The sequence below is a fragment of the Ambystoma mexicanum genome, chromosome 1p (genome assembly GCF_040938575.1).
Source record: "Ambystoma mexicanum isolate Mex_15411 chromosome 1p, UKY_AmexF1_1, whole genome shotgun sequence".
NCBI classification, from domain to species: domain Eukaryota; kingdom Metazoa; phylum Chordata; class Amphibia; order Caudata; family Ambystomatidae; genus Ambystoma; species Ambystoma mexicanum.
The window spans coordinates 1,076,319,506-1,076,340,058 of NC_090921.1; the positions used below are offsets into that span (position 1 = coordinate 1,076,319,506).

The window sequence follows — 20,553 nt, forward strand, 5'->3', positions numbered from 1 at the left end:
GTTAGGTTAATAAAGGCACTTCCTGTACATTCTGATGCTATCTTTGCTTAATTAAGTGGAAATTAGTCATAAATTGACTGTGAAGGATCAGCGCCACACACAAGGTACCCCACTGAACTCAATTTTACCACATTAAGCTTTTGGGTATACCTTACTGGTACCTGGGACAGTGAGCATCCTTGGCTTTGAATAGTGAATACACAACCACAAAAACCTTTCTTTCACGATTGGCGCAGAGTGGCCAGAATTATCCAAAATCTAAACTCCATTTTAATCAAAACTGCACTTTAGACATATGAGTCATTTATAACGCGGCTGTACACAAGTGTTTCTAGGCGCAATCCAAAAATATAGAATTGCAGATGGTGAAATATCTACAACGGGAATATATATGTTGTCTATTCAATGTCACTGGGAACATGGTAAAGTTGTCCAGTCAGAATGCAGAGCCTGCTTGCACTATCCCCACGAAGCAGTTGTAGAGGGGGGTTGATGAGAGAGACCGGAGGGACACACATAACCTGGGTAAAATTAAGGGCCCGAGGTTGTGCCAGCCTATCCATCCCACCACTCCCCTTAGTGCCACCCTGCTTGCCTGTCCACATCAATGAAGTTGGCAGAGAAAATATTGTATTTCACTGCTGTGTGGTCACAGCAGTGGAATACGATTTTCATATTCTGGAATAAGATGTTCATACTCCACTGAAGTGATATCATAGAAGGAGAATACAGCGTTCAGAAACATCTGCATGCACTAGCATCGACCTATGCAAGCAATGCACAGCATACACTTAAATGAGCCTCATCTTACCAGGAATAGTAGATAAACAGCATTGTGCCCTTTAACGGTGTAGTTTCTCCTCCAGTCATCCTTACACTCTCTTTCTGCCTTCTTGAATGTACAGTTCTGCTTCCAGTTTCCTGGCTTACCTCACACCGCCTGCATCACTCCCCCCTCCTCTCGAGCTTCTGAGAAAGGAGGACACACGATTCCCCGAGAGACTATCTGCAAGTCACTTGACACCACTTTTATTAATAAAAGTACTGCAGACAAGGAGGCCAGTGTACATTCTGGGCCAGGCTAGAGGCTTAACATGCTTTCCTTATCAGAATGGATGATCCCTCAGTGAAGGCCGCAAAGAACTGCACAAAAGACACAGTTGCTCGGATCTGCCATCACGTTTCCAAATTAGAGAAGGTGCGGCAGGACTGAGAACTGCAAACCTTCGGTGGCTCTTGCCAACAGCAAAAGTATCAAGAAACCTTATGTGCAAGAGAAGTTCTTTTAACGCGCCGCAGAAAGCCTATGAAGAATAAGGTTTGGCAGATGCCCACTTCCAGGGCTGGACTGGGAATCAAAAGAGGCCCTGGAAATAATTTTCAAAATGGCCCCACGTTGCAAGCCCAACCCTTTTCTTATGTGAACATTTGGAAATAAAATAGGTTCCCACACAAAATATACCAGGGTGCAGAGCCCTACCCCAGAGTTCCCTATAAGCCAGTCCACCCCTGCCACTTCCGCTGACTGGTCAATCAAAGCCAAGTCTCTTCTCAATCCGCGTGTTATATCCAAAGCACTGCAGGTCGACTTTCCTACAGCAGAAAGATAGGAGACGCTTGCAAAAAAAGGTAAAGTTGGTCGGACCAAAAACTGGAACAATTTTGGAGTTTTGTTAATCAAAGAGAAAGTAATAGATTCCAAGATGGCCCCGTCGACTGCGGCTCACGAGCCCGAAGTAGACATAAGATGGTTCCACCACCCCCAGAGTGCAGGCAATAAGGGCAGAACGGAACGCTTGGAGCATATCGAGAAGGCTGGGGAAGTGTGAAACTCGAGGTGCCAGACAAGGCTGGGCAGAGACAGGCGAAGGTGCCGTGGCCGCAAGGTGCAGTGTGGCGTAGAAGTGGAGGACACGATCCCGCTGTAGGAGGAGGACTGGAGGTGTAGGAGTGAGGCACGCCCCGGTTGCAAGTCATGCAGAGGATGGCTGTGCACGTCCCAGGAGAAGAGCGGGGGAGGAGGGCGCACGCCCAACCCGACAACCCCACAAGTATGGACATCCGCAGAGGTGCAGAGGAGCGGGCCTGGAGGAGCAGTGACAAGTGGCAGGAAGGAGGCGCCCAAGAAGAATGCAGTGAGTCGGGCGGGGGGATCATTCTCTGACCCGGATGACCACCAGGCATCTCCTGATTCTGCACCCCTGGTCTGTTTCTGAGGTAGCTGGATTGAATCTTTACCCAAGCTTACATCAATTTTCCTAGCACGGCCGTCCTTGCCATGTTAATTTTTTTTCTATAGCAAGCTTGTTTATGTCTCATCTATCTTGTGTTCTGCGTATTTACCCTTATTGGTCAGCAAGTTACTTTCTCTTCTTTTGCATATATGATTACTTTATCATTTTGCACATGTTTCTCTTGTCACTTCAGTTTCATCGTCACTCTTGAGTATTTTCATATTGTTTGAGTATGTCCTCGTACATCTTCGCGACATCACTCTGCCCTCGTCTGATTTCACTCAGCACTACATGATGTCCAATGGTGCGTGTGGACATCGTTCCACACAGTAACCTTCCACTCTCTCATTGCGACAGTACATTCAATAAGGTTGTCTCAGTGCAAATCGTGTCTCGTACACTCGATGTGGCATAGGCATAACACATGCAGTCCCATTTAAGGCTCTTCTACTACTGTTCCAGTATGCTGGTAGTGAAGGGCGGAAGTTAGGGAAAATGCATCCACATGCTCCTCTACAAAGTCATTGGGGAATTAGCTAGGAGAAGGGAGTCATTCCCCTAGCCCCACGAGAATTTTATGTGACTGCTTATTTTTTCGGTTGGGTTACAGAATACCCTGAACTTTTGTGGAACTTTTCTTTTGAACAACAGGAGAGGCATTTGGATGCTTTACATCCAAGAGAAGGCAGTCATTTGCCCGGATTAAGAACAGTAGCTGGACTTTATGGTGTTTTGATGTAGTGACAGGGATATGGTAGGAGCTTTTGACCAGGACGGTGCCCTTTTGTTTCGACTGACACAGAAAGCACCCGGGTTTCTTTAGTTAGTAGGGAAATCCCCTTAGAAGTTCGGGATGGATCAGTTTTGTTTACCATTTAATAAAAGTCTATAGCAACCACTATGGAACCACTTGGTCAGTTTCTTCCTTCCTTGTTGCCACACTCCTCATTCCCCAGTAATTGGCCCACTTATGTTGTTTGCAGGGAAATGTTCTGATATTTCCTTGCCCTGTAAGCAGCTTGAATCCTAATAGCCCACATGACGGGGCAAGGCAGTGTCTTTATAATGTGCTTAACTGGGGGGGAATGTGTAATCGATACAATGGGCCACTTGGTGCCATTTTCTAGGATAGTACTGCTGAGGTTACATGAACTTCTACTGAGCCTAAAGGTAAGGGGTGTATCAACCACTTTTACTCCCTACCAATAGGCAAATACTCCCAAAAAATACAAATAGGGATTATAAATACTCCCAACAAAAAATAATAGGAAAGACATTGAGAATCTTGCACCCCTATCCACTCTCACAGCTCCACGGATATGTTTGGACAAGAGGTGCATGTAGTACCACAGGAAGAATCGACTATTATAACTGCCCAATCGGAAGAAGTAAGCCTGTATTTTCTTTATGTGCATGAATAACTAGGTGCAGAGGAATATTACAAAATCATTTCTGTTTTTCAGTTAAAACCCATTTACTCACTTATAAAACACTCGTTGGGATCTGGACTTATATTTGTTCTCCCTAAAACAAAAATGGTACTCCCTACTTTAAAAAATAGGGACTAAAATACTTGCACTTCTACTTATCTAGAGCACTGCTTCTACCCACTCGAAAGCACAACTTCGAAGGGCAGCCTGGGCATCTGAAGGCTGCTCATTAAACAATTTATGAGAGGGAAGTGGTGCAAGGAGAGGACATCAGTGAAAAGGTGAAATGGGAGCTGTCTGCAGAGGCTGTGGTAGGAATGCAGGGAGTAGACCAGATAGATTTGCCTGGTTAAGCCTTTTTCATTCCTTGGTATAACTGCCAATAATGTGTTAGTTCCTTTATTCCTTGCTCCCAAAAGACATCAAACACTAGAACACTACACATTTATTTATTTATTCGCATTTGTATAGCGCACTTGCAGCCCATGGATATCGAGGCGCTGTTACAAGTAAGTGTTGGATTCTTAATTCAGCGGATATGCATGAGACCAGAGGTCTTATGGATGCACAAATACAGGCATAGTTTCAGGTGAAGCATGAAATTCGCCATACAGTAACAGAATGCAGTCAGGTACGTTTCATACAAAGAGCTTGGTTTTAACAGCTTTGCGGAAGGCTTGGTGGGATTCAATCATTCTTATGTGAGGTGGCAGTGCGTTCCAGTGGGTGGCGGCCCGTGTGGGGAAGCTGGCACCACCGGCGCGCACCTTGCGCGTTTTGGGCGTGACAATCGTGTTGGAGTAGCACATTCTTAATGGTCTGGTGGCAGAGTGCTTGGTTATTCTTTGGGTCAGGTAGGGTGGAGCAAGTTCATGGAGGCATTTGTGGGTGAGGGCGAGTGTTTTGAAAACAATCCTCTCTTTCACCGGAAGCCAGTGTGTCTGTCTTCTGACTTCGGAGATGTGGTCTTTTCTCGCGGTACCTGTGGCCACCCTCAGTGCATTATTTTGAACCAGCTGAAGTTTGGCCAGGTTTGTATTGGAGGTTCCAACGAGTAAGGCATTACAGTAGTCTAGCCTAGATCCAATTATTGCCATAGCAATGGTGAGGCAATTCTGGCGTGACAGGAAAGGTCTGGCAGCGTTGAGGATTTTAGAGTAGTAGGCTGAGGAGGAGGCGATGGCATTGACCTGTCTATCCATTGACAGGTCGGAGTCTAGGTAGACTCTGAGTGTCTTCACGTGATTGGAGACCTTGATGGGAATGTTGTCAATAGTGAAGTAAGCGTACTGTTCACCGAGGTTCCCCAGAGCGGAAGGTGCCCCTATAAGGAGGAGTTCAGTTTTTTCACTATTGAGGCATAGCCAGTTATCTGCCATCCATGATTGGATAGTGGAGTAGATGGTGGTTAGTGTTTTAGTATCCGCCAGGTAGTCGCCTGTGAGTGGGATGAGGACCTGTATGTCATCCGCATAGTTCGTATACGAGATGCCCAGGGAGTCAAGGATGCTGTACAGGGGCCTCGGGAAGAGGTTGTATAGCGTGGGCACGATACACAAGCCCTGAGGCACACCGCAAGTGATGTGGCTAGGGGTGGCACAGGCTGAGTCAGAGAAGACTTTCATGGCCCTTTCTTGGAGGAAGGAGGTAATCCATTCACAGGCTTTGGGGGAAAAGTTGGCTTGGGTGGCTAGATGGTGGCACAGGGTGTTGTGGTCCACCAGGTCAAAGGCGGCGGATAGATCCAGGAGCAGAAGGAGAGCAGGTTTCCCTGCATCTCTTAGATCGTCCATTTGGTTCTTTAAGTCCAGGAGAGCCGTTTCGGTACCGTGTCGTGGGCGGAAGCCAGATTGCCGCAGGCCGAGGAGACGGTTTTCTTCAAGGAACTTTTGGACTTGCAGGTAAGCTGCTTTGTCCAAGATTTTCAGCAGGAAGGGTACAGTGGTGATGGTCTGTAGTTCCCCAGGATCGTTGGGTCCAGCGAGGGTTTTTTGAGGAGTGGGCGTACCCAGGCCTCCTTAAATCCAGTTGGAACATGGCCAGACTGGAAGGATGAATTAATGAATGCTGTAAGGAATGGAGCTAGGATCTGTGCTGAGTCTTTAATGGGACTAGCCGGACAAGCATCTCCCTTACAGTTGGAAGGTTTGATGGACTTGAGCAGGGCGATGACCTCGTGCTCATTAATATCTTTGAAGTCAAAAGATGGAGAGGGATTGGTGATGGAGGGTGTGGTGGGTTGGCTATGCAGGTTAGCTATGAGGCGGGAGAGGGCTTTTTGATGGCCACGAATTTTAGTTTGAAGAGTGTTAAGCTTGTCTAGCATTGCGGATTGAATATTATTGCACCAGTTATCATCTTTGATGAGAGCGGGAGGAGGGGAGGATGGTTTTTCCAATTCCCTAAATATGGTGAAGATTTCCTTTGACCCAGATTTGGCGTCATAGATCCTGACGTTGAAGGAGGCAGCTTTAGCTAGGGTGATGTTGGTTTTGTAGGATTTTGAGATGGCTTTGAATGCATTTTTGGTGGTTTCAGGTGGGTTGGCTTTCCACGTGGAGAGGGCAATCCTTTTCTGCGCACGTTGTTCAAGAAGTTCTTTGGAAAACCATGAATTAGCGGGTTTGGTTTTCTTAGCTTTTTTGAAGGTCAGTGGCGCAACGACGTCAACTGCTTGGGTGATGACTTCTTTGAATGTGTTGGCTAGGGTTTCTGGGTTGCGGAGGTAGGGTGCTAAATTCTCGACTGTGAGCTGGCGGGAGCTCCTGGCAAGAGTAGCTGGGCACGGGGCGGGAGGTGAGATGGTCTCTTTTTTGGTGCAAAGGTTGAATTGGATGTAATGGTGGTCAGACCATGGGATTGGAGTGTTGTCCGTGACAAGTAGTGAGCAGTTATGGTGACTGATCCAGTCGAGGGTGCGCCCTTTGATGTGGGTGGAGTCAGAAATAGATTGCGCTAAGCCCAGGGTGGATAGGGCATTCTTGAGGGTTTTGGCATGGGAGTCCTTAGGGTCGTTGAGCCCCAGGTTGAGGTCGCCCAGGAGTATGACCTGGGATGTCTTTTTGATGTTATTGGACAGTGCGAGGATGAGGGTGTCATGGAAGTCAGTGCAGGGACCCGGGGTCTGTAGATAATGTGCACGGTTATGGTGCAGTTAGGAGAAACACTAATTTTGAGTGGGAGGTAGTCACTATTGTGGTCAAGTTGCCCTGCCACTTCCCTAATGGCAAAGGTTTCCCTAGCGATGAGGGCCACGCCACCACCTCTCTGAGAGGTGCGGTCCTTCCCGAATATGGAGTACCCAGAAGGAATAGCCACAGATAGTGCCGGGCCTGAACATTCGTTGAGCCAGGTTTCTGTAAGGAACAGGAGGTCAAGATTGTCCTTGATGATCAGGTCGTTGATGTCGAGGGCGTGGGCAGGTACGGAGCGAGCGTTGAGCAGGGCGCAACTGAGTGTGTGAACCATAGGAGGTGTAGAAGTGGGTGGCCTGGAGGGTGCAGAGGGTGGGTCAGGGATAAGGGGTAATATGATTTTGGACTTGGTCATGGTGGCAGCACTAGGCATAGCAGGCAGTGCAGAATCAACATTGGACATAAGGGCAGCAGTATCAACAATATCAGCATTTGGCATGGTGGCAGCACTAGGCATAGCAGGCAGTGCAGAATCAACATTGGACATAAGGGCAGCAGTATCAACAATATCAGCATTTGGCATGGTGGCAACACTAGGCATAGCAGGCAGTGCAGAATCAACTTTGGGCATAAGGGCAGCAGAGACAGTAGTAGCAACATAGGGCTTAGAAGCATCACTTGGCCTAGGCGTGGATGGTAGTGCCGAGACAGTGTTGGTATTGGGCATTTTGTTTAGGGCGTCTGATGAGTCAGGGCAGAGATGAGGTGGAATGGCTTCAGTGTACAAAGGTGCCATGGCGCAGGCAGGCCTGTGGGGCACAAGAGTGTCATCAGGGTAAATTCAGTTGGAGTTGTGCCTGCGTGACGGTGGCAGACATCTGAGACCTACCTTTAGGTTGCGGTCTGCTATATTCGGGGTGTAGGTGTTGGAGATAGTGGGGCGGGTGCGCGACCGGAGTCATGCGTTCCTGAGGCTGCGCGGTGCTGTGCGCAAAGTAGTAGAGAGGGCTTCCCTCCGGGATGGGTAGGACATGTGGGTATTAAGGCAAGTGGCCTTACCTTGTGTTGGACGGCATAATTGCACCTTGCGTTCCGTCGAGCAGCGGAGAGCTGCAGAGAGCGGCGTCGGCCTTTCCCAACGGCCTTCGCCAGACTGCGGCTTCGCCTGCCGGTCTGCCTCCTCTCCCTTTAAAGCGGGAGAGGAGGGGCTGGCAGGCGCGGCAGTCGAATCAGCTGTGCAGGGATCAGCTGTGTGAAGTCGCATTGTGTGTGAGGTTGGCTCTCCAACCAACCAACATACCCAGCTAAGGCTAATGTATCCTAGCACATGAGGCTGCCCTTTGGATACAAATGCCTCTATGCTCTGGTCACACAACACCTAGAAACAGACCAGCATGAGAGCTCTGGGTACGACAGCAAAGTAAACTTGTATTTTTCTTCTCTTCTCACTACCTAGCCCACACTCCTCTCATTCAGATGTGCCAGAGTCCCAGGAGAGCCTGCAGATATATGGCAGTGGTGCATGGTATGGGTTCTCTACTGTGGAAACAACCATGTCTTAAGGAATCTACAAAGGTGAGGTGGCCATCTGCTATATCAAGTTCCAGACTTTTTGGGTGATGCATCCAAGAAAACTCTGCCTCTCCCTCAAACTATGTGAATACATTGTTCTTGCCCTCCTCTTTAGAAATCTGCCCTGTTTTGGTTCCAGTTAAGGACTTTGGATTTAAACGTGATTATAATCTTGTGCTGCTGGTTACCTTATATTGTTACTAATATCAGAGTCTTCTGAAGATTCCACCCTCTCACTTGCTCTCGCCATCAATCATGCCTCAAATGGACTAATTCATTATATGTCGGTCTCCCTCCTTTAGAGGTTTTAATTGACATAGCTTTCTATCCACTAGGCACGCACCACGATCTAATACCCCCTGGCATACAGTCCGAGCCCACAATTCTGGGGACAAGAAACATGCTATATCATGAATCAAAATAAATCAATGTAAATGTGGCCCCCAGAATTTATGTAGTGGAAGTTCCCACAAGACATTAAATACACAATTAAACTGGGCCTGCCTGTGGCGATCACAATACATATAGAGTGCCTGGAGCCTGTCCTTTGGCGGTAGAGGTGCGTGGTACAAATCAACATAACATAACATGTAATACATGCATTTCATCAAACAACAGCACCATTAATAACATTTCAGACAATTAAAATTCTAAGTAACATAAGGCCATCTCTAAACATGTTCAATTCTATGATCAATATGCAGATTATCAGTCAGAGCATTAATACTCTTCAATTACCATTTAACTCCACGCATTTCAGTTAATAAATAGCAGATACAGCACATTTTATTTTCTTCAGCATCAGAAACAAGTACTGGGACCAGAGGAAAGTTGCACTGATATATTTGCCTCACTTTACCCTCCTGTGTCAGTGAGAGACCGTGCATTTTTAAGCTATGTGCATGTGATTTAAATGTAGGCTCAAACTAACTACTTCAACATTCTGCGTGCTTGAGTTAGGAGCACAGCACTATCAATAAAGAGCACACTGAATATTAGTTCACCTACCTGATACAGTAGAATGGACTTCAGAATTTGATTAAACTGGGATGAATACTCCTCCACTTTCACTCTGCAAATTAATGGGATTCACATTAATATATTATTTTCTAGGTGCTGGGAAGTGACATATTAATAGCCCTCCTCTTTCCCAATATCCTATTCGCATATCTATGGCTTTGGCAGGCCAACGTTCTTCATCAGGCCATGAAGCTTCTGGATTGGTTCATAGTATGGGTTGTCATCGTCAACTAGGCCCAAGAAAACAGGGTACGTTTTTAATAGGACTTAATTAGATAAACTGCACTTTATCTGCAAATAGATATAGTCAGTGCCAACAACATAGATATGCAATCAGTTTTCTTGGAATAAAATCTCACCTGGCACTTAAATATAGTGAGAAGCAAACTTGCAGTTCACATTACAATGCTCCTGGTTTCTTTTGGAAAGCAGCATCCCCTAGTCACGCCTCCGTACCACCCACTCCTGCTACTTTGCCAAAAAGAACTATATTTTCCCTTTAGCTATTCTATGCAAATTCATACACACACTTTAAAATAGTTTAACTCATGGAACCGGCTCCAGTTGGGACTCTGGTCCTCTGGCCTCCAATCCCCATAGGCTCAGGTGAAATGTGCTACCATTTGTTTCAATCTACCTCCTAAACTAGCAAGATTCCTCTATGTTCCCAGATCAGTATCACTTCAGTTGGACAAATACCTCTTATTCAATGTATCTCGCTGTCCAATAGTGTCTGTCCTCCCTTCCTCTGTGTTTAACATTACAAAATCTGTGACATCACATCTTCCTGATGCGATTGGTCTTTGCATTGGCTGGTTTAATATTCAGACACTCCCAAGTGAGTACACCCTTCGGCCTCCATTGGATGGTTATGATCTCTGTAATTGTAACATGAAAATGGTGGGTACCTATGTGCTCTCAATTTTCCTGGATGCAAAATCTGTTTTTTGTTCCTAATGCCTTGCAAAAATGTAACAACTGAAATTCAGATTGATTAATTCCATGCCCAAAACACACACTTGGAAATGTGACAATGAACTGTTTATTTATGCAATATGGATAATTTGTATTAATTTTCATAATTGTGGAACATTGATTTTTGGTGTCAAATAACGAGGAATTTTTGATCTTCACAACACACTGGCTAGTCATGTTCATTGTGCATTTTTAAATATAAAATCAATGGTGAAATATAGGTGCTTATTTGACTTGACATAGAAATTGCACGTGACCTGCTCTGTATTTCCACTTTGATGGCCTCACCGCTCCACATACTTACACAAGTCTTCATGGGGGGGTTTCTGACAATGATGGATGTGAGGGACATAGCAGAAACCTTTTGTTCTCTGTGCATATGGCTGGTTTATTGGCATGCAGAGCTAAACAGTGTCATTTTTAATGGATGAATTTGCTATTGAAGCTCCAAATAAAGCAGACCCGTTCAGGACAAAAGGTAATCTGCTGATGGCCCATGATTTAGCTTGAGTTCTAAACATCTCCTCTCCAATGAGTTTTCCAATGGTAGGGGTCACCCTGCGGTGAAACTTTGGTCAGCTTGAAGTCAAAATATTATAGGGCAGAAATAAATACACAGCTTTTCCGAAATAATACAAAATATGTCTTTTCAATTGCATGCACAGGTAATATATAAATAGTTCAATGTGTCATAGCTTTTTACAATTGTCTGACAATACATCAAATACACGATTTTCCTTGAAATGTCTTTGAAACAGTGAAGCTCTTGACACTTTTTGAAAGGTACACAATTCTGGTAAACATGGCAATATTCTTTTCTTACAGAATTCCTTTTTAAATCCTTGCATATTGTCTGATATTAGTATTTCTACAACCTAGGCCATTAATTTTCTTGCTTAGCCAAGTTGCGAATTTGCGTGTGAAGTTGGGCCTTGGTACTTATGGACGCATGGGGCTTTCCTGATCTTCTGTTGAAGTGGATTTCAACCCCATTCCTTTTGGCTTGCCTGCATTATTGATCATGTTGAGTGTGTGAAAACCTCAAACAGTATATGGGGTATCTCCACATCGCTCATTCTTTTCTTACCTAATATTTTTCCATACAAATGAATAATTTGCACATTTAAATGTGGCACAGTTTTTCAGCACCAGTTTGCATTAGGGACATAATTTCTGGTACCATTCATCATGACACCCCAGTCTGAAGTGTCTCCAAATCCTACAGAATTCATAATTTTGGCTGATTTTTTACCACACTACTTCTATGACTCACATTATAACCAGACTACATTGGGATGGACGGCCCCTTTTGGGGTGGTAACAAGCCTGATTTGCATATGGTCTTTCCCCTTTTGTAATGGCTTGGCAGGCGAAGAAAGATGGTCTGGAGGGTTGCCCAGAGCAATGCCAGCGGTTTGGATTAATTCAAAGCATTCCAACCATCACCTCTTTTGTTTTGCTGTAGTCACCCTGAGTAGGACAGGCATGCCCAGACATAGGTCCCGTACCTGCTTGTCCTAGAGACCCAAGCCACTCCTCACTGATGAGGCCTAACAAGGCCAAAACATATTTGTGAATGCTTGTGGTCTCATGCAGAAGGGATGTGACCAAGCAGTTCGGGCTGGACTGACGCTTTTGGGGTGGGAGTGGGACGAAGTCTGATTTGCATTTGGTCTTTCCCCTTTTGTAATGGCTTGTCGGGTGAAGTACGATGGTCTGGAGAGTGATACCCAGAGTGATGCCAGAGGTTAAGATTCATTCAAAACCTTCCAGCCATCACCTCTTATTTTTCCATTGGCTTCCTGGAAGAGTCCAAATTAAGACCCTCTATATTGTTGCCCAATTGTGGCCCCAGCGTTCCCTCTTCTTAACTTGGCCTGATCTTCCAGTCTGCTTTCCTAGATCGCGTGCTTAGATTTCTGCAGGCTTACAAAAAGGGACATGCTTTCTGTCTTAACAACTACTCTCTGAAACGCTCTCCTGCAATGTATTCACACCAGACCTGCCTAGCATGCCTTTCATCCGTAATCTCTAATTTTGGCTCTTTTCTGACGCTTTGCATTGCTAACTTTGCACCATTAATGACATGTTTCAATGCACTAGTGGCAAAGAATTACTATGTGGTTTGCATGTGGCCCACAATTAAACCTATTGTGAACTCTTGTGTACATTTTAAACTTCTGGTGGTGGTGTTTCAAGTGAACATATTAATTGGGAATGGGAGGACAACCCAGTGTACAAAAAAGTGACAGTTCTTTTATAGCACTAAGTGCACATTGCGATGCAGGCGATCAATCACCGTATCCTTTGGATTACAATGGTTTGAATATTGCAATTTGAATGGCAAGGTGTGCCAATGAGCGGAGTACCTGAGGATGCCTGGGCAATCTCCGATACATGATAGTGTTATCTGACAAATGCTGTGCCATGTGAGAAGACATGGCAATGCAAGGCACATAATTGCACTACCAACCAAACAGCTGGCAACAGAAGACACATAGCTTTAGTAGCAGGATATAGAATGGCAGTGGCTGCCAGAGACCTATCTAATGCCTGTACAAAAGCTACAACATTTGCCTTTGCCACCCAATGCTGGCTTTTTAAAGCTTTTTAACCTTTCGAAACAGCTACATAAAACACACATCTATGGTAAAGTTTGCAAGGAAGGAGTATTGTAGTAAGTCAAAATGGATCTCTAGCCAGGTCATCTGGTCAGCACATGTTCAGTTTGCGGAAACTTAGCAGACCGCACCCTGCCACTGCCTAAGAGCAAAGATACCGTTGCAAACATCACTGAAAAATCATTGTGGTTAGAATAACAAAATGTTAACGAGGCACACAATTGTCCTTCTGTGTTAGACATGCAACTTTACACATATCCCTCTTTACCAATACATGTGTCAAGCAGTCATAATATTACACAAGCAAGTCGGAATTTGTGAAAACCTCTAGTGTGAAACACACAAACACTTAACACAATAAAAGCATAGCCAAACCCATGGGTTTTGCCAGTGAGTATATATGTTGCTAGGGTAGGCATACTGCTGGTTTCTAAAAAGAAAACTGCAAATGATGGAGTTGGGGTGCTGGCAATCCAAGCTCTAGCTCAGAATTTACTGAAGATGCGACCACATGGGCATCCCTGCTTAAAATAAGGTTGGGGTAGATGGTGATCAGCCTCAGGCAATGGGTGTTTGTGGTTTGGCAGACTCAGGTTTTTGTCCGCTGTGATGAATCCAGGAAATTTAGCTCTTCTTCCCAAGGGGCAACCACCCCCTTTGGAACTACTCAATACCCTCCCTCGGGAACAGGACAAGCAGAATACCCCCCCACCCCTCCGTGGACAAGGAAGGAACATGCATGAATTCTCTTTCACTTCCCCTCGTAGCAAAGTCCCAAACATTTATGAGTTATATGGGTTTTCAAGTACAGGGTTCGCTTAAGATGGATGGCGTGGTTTTTGACCTGTATATGTTAAACTCAGGACCAATGGAATCTTCCCCTCGGGTCGTAAATACACCTATTGGGCTGGAGAGAATTAGCCAGAGAGCGAGAAACGATGGCTTGCGCAGCAGCGCAGAGGTGGGAGCCTCTCCCTCGCAGGAAGAACCAAACCGGAAAGCCACGCAGTTGGCGTGGTGGGTGGAAACCCGACGCAGTCCATGGAACACTGCCGCTTCAACAAAGGCGGAAGCCCCAAAGAGACGGCGACCGCTGAAAGAGGAAGCACCGTAAGCACTCCGAGATGAGTCGGTGCGCTGTTCCTCTGCCACCGAAGGGAAGAACCAGAGCGAAGAAGCAGACTGTGCCGTCCACAGCCAGGGTGTGTATGCGGCCCCACGATGACCAGAGAGACAGCCTCTCCAGTCGAGAACTACGGCTGTAAAAAAGATACGCAGTATTACATGGGTAGCGGGTGTAAAGTGGTGGGTGAGGCCACACCATAGCCCAAGCCAGGAGGATGAACGGAAGACCCAAGGAGGCAGTGAGGGAAACCCAGGTTTAGCAAGCCCATAGACCACGCAGAGCTGAGAATCAGAAGAGAGTGAGAGATATCCCAACCAAAGGACGAACTAAAGTTGGGCTAGGCAAATCTGTAGCCTGCCCGGGACAAGAAATAGAGCTATCCGATCAGTAATAAGAGGAAAGCTGTGTTTTGTGAACATTGCCCGATACAAATTTGAGGAACTGGTTATGCTTAATACGTCCCTGAGGAGGGAAACCGTATGGACAAGTGGAAACACGGTTTTGCTTAAAGGACATTGAAAGAGACTTTTTTTTGGAATATTGGAACCACCAGGCCCAGAGCTAGAAAAGACTCTTGAGAACTCTTTGGTGGGGGTCACAAAAGGAGCCACCCTGACAAGCCCCCATTAGTTGTTTTTAGACTAGAGAAGTCAGCGAGGAGGCTTTTTTTAATTAAAAAAATAAATCATCACGTTTTAACAGGTCCTTGTTTCCGTCTCCCAGATCTGAACTACCACACCGCACAACGAGGTGTACATTAATTAGAAAAATTAGACCACTTGATGTAAGCCTCTTTCCATATTATCAAAAATGCATGTTAAAACAAATCATATGTTTTCGTGTTTGACATTAAAGGATGGCTTCTCACATCCCGAAGGCGATTTGTTGTGTAGAAAAGCTAATAGACCAGAATTCTTACACAGCACAACTTAAAAGCCACATACTTTACCCTGCTCATGACTCCAATGAGCAGGGTAAAGAGAGAATAATAAAAGAAAGGAACTTTATATGCAACCGGCTACACTTCACCATGCTAGGTGTAGTCCAAGCACTCGCGAAGGGCCCTCAAATTGTCTGCTTTGGTGGAGACTGCGGATCTGTGTGCTGCCTACACAAGAAGGGCCTCACAGGCCAAAACCATAGCCAATAATAAGGAGAACGGCAATGGGGCGCTACAATAGAGCAAGAATGGCAGACAGTGTGCTGTAAAGCAGGTCATGTGGAAAACGGTGCATGCTGCCACCGCTTTTGGGCAATGCTGCATGGGCATCCCAAAAGCGAGGCAGGGTAACTGCTGTTACCATCAGCAGCTGGGAGAGGGGCAGCCCCAACCTTACCTGTGCCTGCTCCTCTCCTCCCCCTAGCTGCAGAGACACGCAGTCTCTACAGCACAAAGCCAAGGAAGGGTGAGGTGTGAACAATCACCTCACCCTTCCTCCAAACACCAAGGTGCTAAGCACCATAAGGAAACCAACAGTCAGGCAGGGCCCAGGTTCAAAGACCTGCCCCCATCAGGGGCCAGACAGTCGGCTATCCGGCCGGGGTGGGGGGGCTGCGACAACAGCAGCCCCCACCACATACATAACAAAGACCCAGGGCCTCCCTGGGTCCTATAAATGAGAGCAGCTGCTCTGAGTAAACACAATCTGTTTGTGGACCCTGAACGAGGACACAAACAAACAGGAGGTTCACTGTTTACCCAGTGTCTTCCAACCTTTGCTTCTTTACCACAAAACCCTCCCACCCTACAAAATAAGGGAGAAGAACAAAGGAAAAGAGGTACAAGGCACTGTACGGTGCCCACAACAATCGTGGGACATGAGAAGGCGGCACGGGCCAGAGGGGGTAACCTCAGGACCCGGTGCCCAAATGTATGATACCATCATGATATGTGATATTGTGTATTGCCATAACCATATCTGTACAATAAAATCCTACAGAGTTTTATTGCCAACACTTGACACAAGTTGTGAGCCTGTCATTACGGGAGAGGGTTTGGGGGTCGGCCAATACTAATGCATGCATATGGGTTCAGCAGTTATACCTCATTGCAAGTCATTGAAGAGTTCTCTGCAGCCACAGAAAGGCCCAAGGGGCTGGAGCTCCAGGCTTGGGGGGTGTGGGGGACTTTATTCTTCATAATAAACGCTGTGCTTCCACACCTTGGCAATACTCAGCGCCAAAATTCTGTTATCTCTAGATCTGTCCCAGATGCAGCACAGATGCAGCCTTGCACACTGACCGGCAGTGTCCCAATATGGATTCCCAGATGCAGGCTTGCACAATGGGACTCCCAGATACAGCCTTGCACAAGAAAGAAGTGCAAGGAGTCCATCTGACCAGCAGTGCCCCAATATGGAGCTCCCAGATGCAGGATTGCACCTGAAAGAAGTGCAAGTAATCCATTTGGCTTGCTGTGCCTTGCATATGACCAGCAGTGTCCCAATATGGGATTCTCAGATGTAGTCTTGCACAAGAAAGAAGTGCTAGGAACCCTCTGTCCTGCTGTGTCCCGATATGGATTTCCCTGAACTGTGACCCTTCCTGACCTCGGCTATAGGCATCTCTTATTTATTGCTGACAGTGTCCCCATCCTAATGTGTCCAGCGACACAACCAATCCCCGTTAGAAACTAACCAGGAGCGTGGCGGATGTCCTGCTGCAGACCTGCTGCAATGCATCTTGCCAATAATGGAGCCCAGCCCAGCCCTTGCACTGCTACACCATAAATCATCTCACTTGGGACCAGCCGATGCCTTTAAACTCGCCGCCCATAGGAAGCCATTCACATCCAGGCTGTAACCTTAAGGAGATCGCTTTCAAAACCCAATCTGCCCGGGGATGTGCCCACTGGCGGTGGGCTGGCCTACAGGGATTTTAGGAGATGTCCTGGCGGGCCTCTTGTGTGTGGGTTATCTGAACTGTTTGCATTGCCTCATGCCGCGCGCACAACAATGCTGATGTGACCAAAAATCAAAAAGAAATGTGCATACCCCACAGTGGCTTGGCCGAGTGAGGGTTGTCTCTTGAAACGGGTGTGGAGCGGATGCACGCCACCCACCCCTACATCTGGAGACCCAGGGGCTAGCATGATCTGCATCCTGAGCACAGGCACTAGGGTCCAGTCCAAAAATTTAAAAAAGTGTGGGGGGGGGGACACATTGACATACCAATTGAATGTGGAGTTTCAATGATATATTTTATTTATTTATAAATTAGGATATCAAGGTGCACTCTCAAAAAAGAGGGGGGACTTCTGAAAAATGTGGAGGGACTCTCTCCACCCCTGTGTACCCTCGACTTCAGCCCCGACACGCCCTAATAAGAACTCTCAATATTTTCCCCGCCCAGCAAGGGAGGACGTTATGTTATCCTGCTAGAGGTCCCGACTTGCTAAAATAGGCAATCTCCAGCTTAGCTGCCCTGTGAGAGCATACCAAGATGGGGGAGCAATGCCCAATGATTTGTATTATCTAGCGCTTCGAGGGGGAATGGAATCCCAATACAGCAAGCACATATGCGAATGGGCTAACAAGTCACTACTGTTATACAATTTGGGTTCTTGGTTTACTGCTAGTCTATTTTGTGCAAGTACACATGCAAGAGGCACCCCCTAAGGATATATTGTAAGGTAGCTCCTTCTTGCTAATTGATAGTGTTTTGCATGGAGGTAAGGCAACCTCTAGAGACAAAATCTGTCCTCAATGAAGGTACAGAAACTAGCCTGCAGTGAAACATATGATAGCAGAGCACTTCCCACATCCGCTTTGGGCGGGCCATAGAGCAAGCACTTTAGGAAGTCATGTGTAACATGCAGTGATTCTCTGGGTAAGGAATACTGTCAGTTCTTTTTTGAGGCATTAGCGCAGTGGCATTAGCCAAGTGTCTACATATGGAGGCAAAGCATGTCAGTGCGACAGCGATGAAACCAAGTATTTGGGAAATTCCGAGGAGTTGCAAACCGCAGTGTCCCTTTTCCAGATGTGTATGGAGTGAGACAGGCATGGTATCAATAGAGACACAGACTCCGATATTAGTTTTAAAAACTTTTATTTACTAGATTTCCTAGGTTGGTGTAATGTCTGACTGGCCCTAACACTAACGGGATGATTCCCTTAACTGATGTTTCTAAGGGCCGCAGAAGTCCGCAAGTCCAAAATTAAAATCTCTCTCGGTCTAAACCTATGATTGCCCTCCCTCTTTGGCAATAATGTGTTAGGAAATCTTTCAAATGCAAAAAGTGGCAGTTCAACAAAAATATGAAACCAGGATTGGTTTCAGGTGGTCTTCTCACCAGGTGTAGGTTGGTCAGGTTAAAAAGAATGAGCTCAATTAAAAGGGATCATTCATAGCACCTTCTCCATAGTTCACAAAAAATCAATGTCTTTAATGCCTTGGGGTTCCCTCAGTGGTCGAAGTGTACGAAAAGAAGTAGTGGAGGTATGTTCCCTGCTGGCCTGCACCCACTCACCACACACCTCATCACCATGCTCCCTCCCACACAGAATACAAACCCCTAAACACTTTCACCTGCTGTTTAAGGGAATGTTCAGTGCAGTGCACTGAAAATGCAAGCTGCAACATCTTCCTACACTTTTATTTTAAAACGAAACCATTCCGAAACAGTTTCTTTTTAAAATAAAAGTACAGGAGCTGTAAAACATTTTTTTTTTTAAAGTAGAGGAGCACCGCTCCTGACCGCTCCCGCTCACTTCGACCACTGGGTTCCCTTCGCCAAGGTTTAGTCTTTCCAAGTTCAAAACATAACCAAAGAAATGCTGTTCTTTTTTTAAGCATCTCCGGGTTCCCTTCTCTAAGCTTCAATTCCTTCAGTAACACAAAATAATCAAGATACCACTTGGATAGGCCTCTTAGGGTTCCGTTCCCTTAACTCAGGTCCCTCTTGCATTTCAAAACACGAGTTCAGTTTCTAAGGATGTACCTTTCCTTCATATACAGTTCTTTCAAGGGTTAACATTAGAGACTTTCAAAAACGCCAGGTTTTCTCCTCCTAAGCATGACCACTCTCTTATTTCCAGCTCTTTCTTCTCTTAACCTTCTGCCTTCAGGGGCTTTCTGCACCCCATTATTGTTCCCCCCCGTTTTCTTGACTTTTTTCTCGTGCCCACTGGCACCTTTCTTTCCTTCTCTTGTACACTTGCACATTCCTCTCCTTCATGTGCCCACTGGCACCGTCTTTAACTTCCTCTGTGCACACTTGCAACTTCTGGTGTCCCTGGCACTTTCGCCAGTCTTCCTGTGCACACTTGCACTCTCTTTACCTTTCCGCGCCCGCTGGCACCTTTTCCAGATTTCCTGTGCACACTAGCACACTTTCCACTCTGCCGGTTCGCTTGTACCCTTCTCTCTCATTTTGGGTTGCTTGCGCCCTCTTTTTTACAGTTCTTTCACTTTGCACCCCTTGTGCGCTCTGCTTTTCTTGCTTTCTCTTATTATCTCTTGATCTTGCCACTCTTCTTTCATTCTATATTGCTTTACTATTTCCTTTAATTTCTGTCCTCTATTCGGCTCCGTGCCACTTTATGCATTCCTTTTGCACGCTCCGCTTCAGTCAGCCGCATGCTCCCGAGTCTCTCTCTCCCTCTTACTTTCACGAGCAGCACATTGACAAGCACATGTCCCAAGGGAACAAGCAATGTTCCGACCTCCAACATCAGCTTGCAGGGTTCTTCACTCCAGCTCCCTGGAGACAAGGCTCCCTAGCCACACTGTAGCCCCTCACAAACACTGGGCTAGAGCCTCGGCACACCGTTCTCCTCTGGGCTGTAGATCCTGCTGCTCTCTGCTCCTTGGCTTCTCTGGTCCAGACAACATCCCCAGCTCGCTCTCTCACCTGTGCAGAACCACACCTTTTATAGTTGGAAAAACAGTCAAGTGGAGTCAGGTGTGAGTGATAATTAGTAAATGCCTAACTCTGTCTATCAATGGGACAACTTAAGTTCTTTCTACAGCCAGTTTCCCTTACACTCCCCATGTCATTCCTATGGGAAATCTTCACAACTCCCGGTTGCCTCTTCCTCGTCTCAGTATTTGCTGAAAATGGGGAGGGGGAGATGGAATGGGTTTGGAAATACCCCATGAAAGCTGACGGAAAGGGTTTTGAGGTAGCATGAGAGAAGGGGGAATACCATGTCTTGGCCTCGGGTATTCTCTGCCCAATCCCTCCGTGACCCTCCACTCAGGTGATCCTCACTCGCTTGTCTACACCCAGGGTCTGGATCCCATAGCGATCGCCGTCCCCTGGCCACCTGAGAAAAGGATCCATGGGGAAATACCTTTAGGTTTCTCACAATGGTTATAGCATAGGCAAATGTAAATAAACATACACGTATACACTAAATGCCAATGAGTACTCTTTATGGCATGTCCGGTGAACAAGTGTTACATGAATGAGCTTAGACCCACATACTACTGCACTGT

At 46.3% G+C, this 20,553-nt stretch overlaps 1 protein-coding gene across 2 annotated transcripts in view; it reads right to left on the reverse strand.

The window, feature by feature from the left end:
• The window catches only part of LOC138448032 (death-associated protein kinase 2-like), a 709,206-nt gene that overhangs the window by 536,828 nt on the left and 151,825 nt on the right, over positions 1–20,553 (reverse strand). For both annotated transcript variants that reach the window (XM_069604570.1, XM_069604575.1), the window contains exon 2: positions 9,379–9,442. The gene's annotated coding sequence lies outside the window, so the exon portion shown is untranslated. The remainder of the gene's footprint in view (positions 1–9,378; positions 9,443–20,553) is intronic.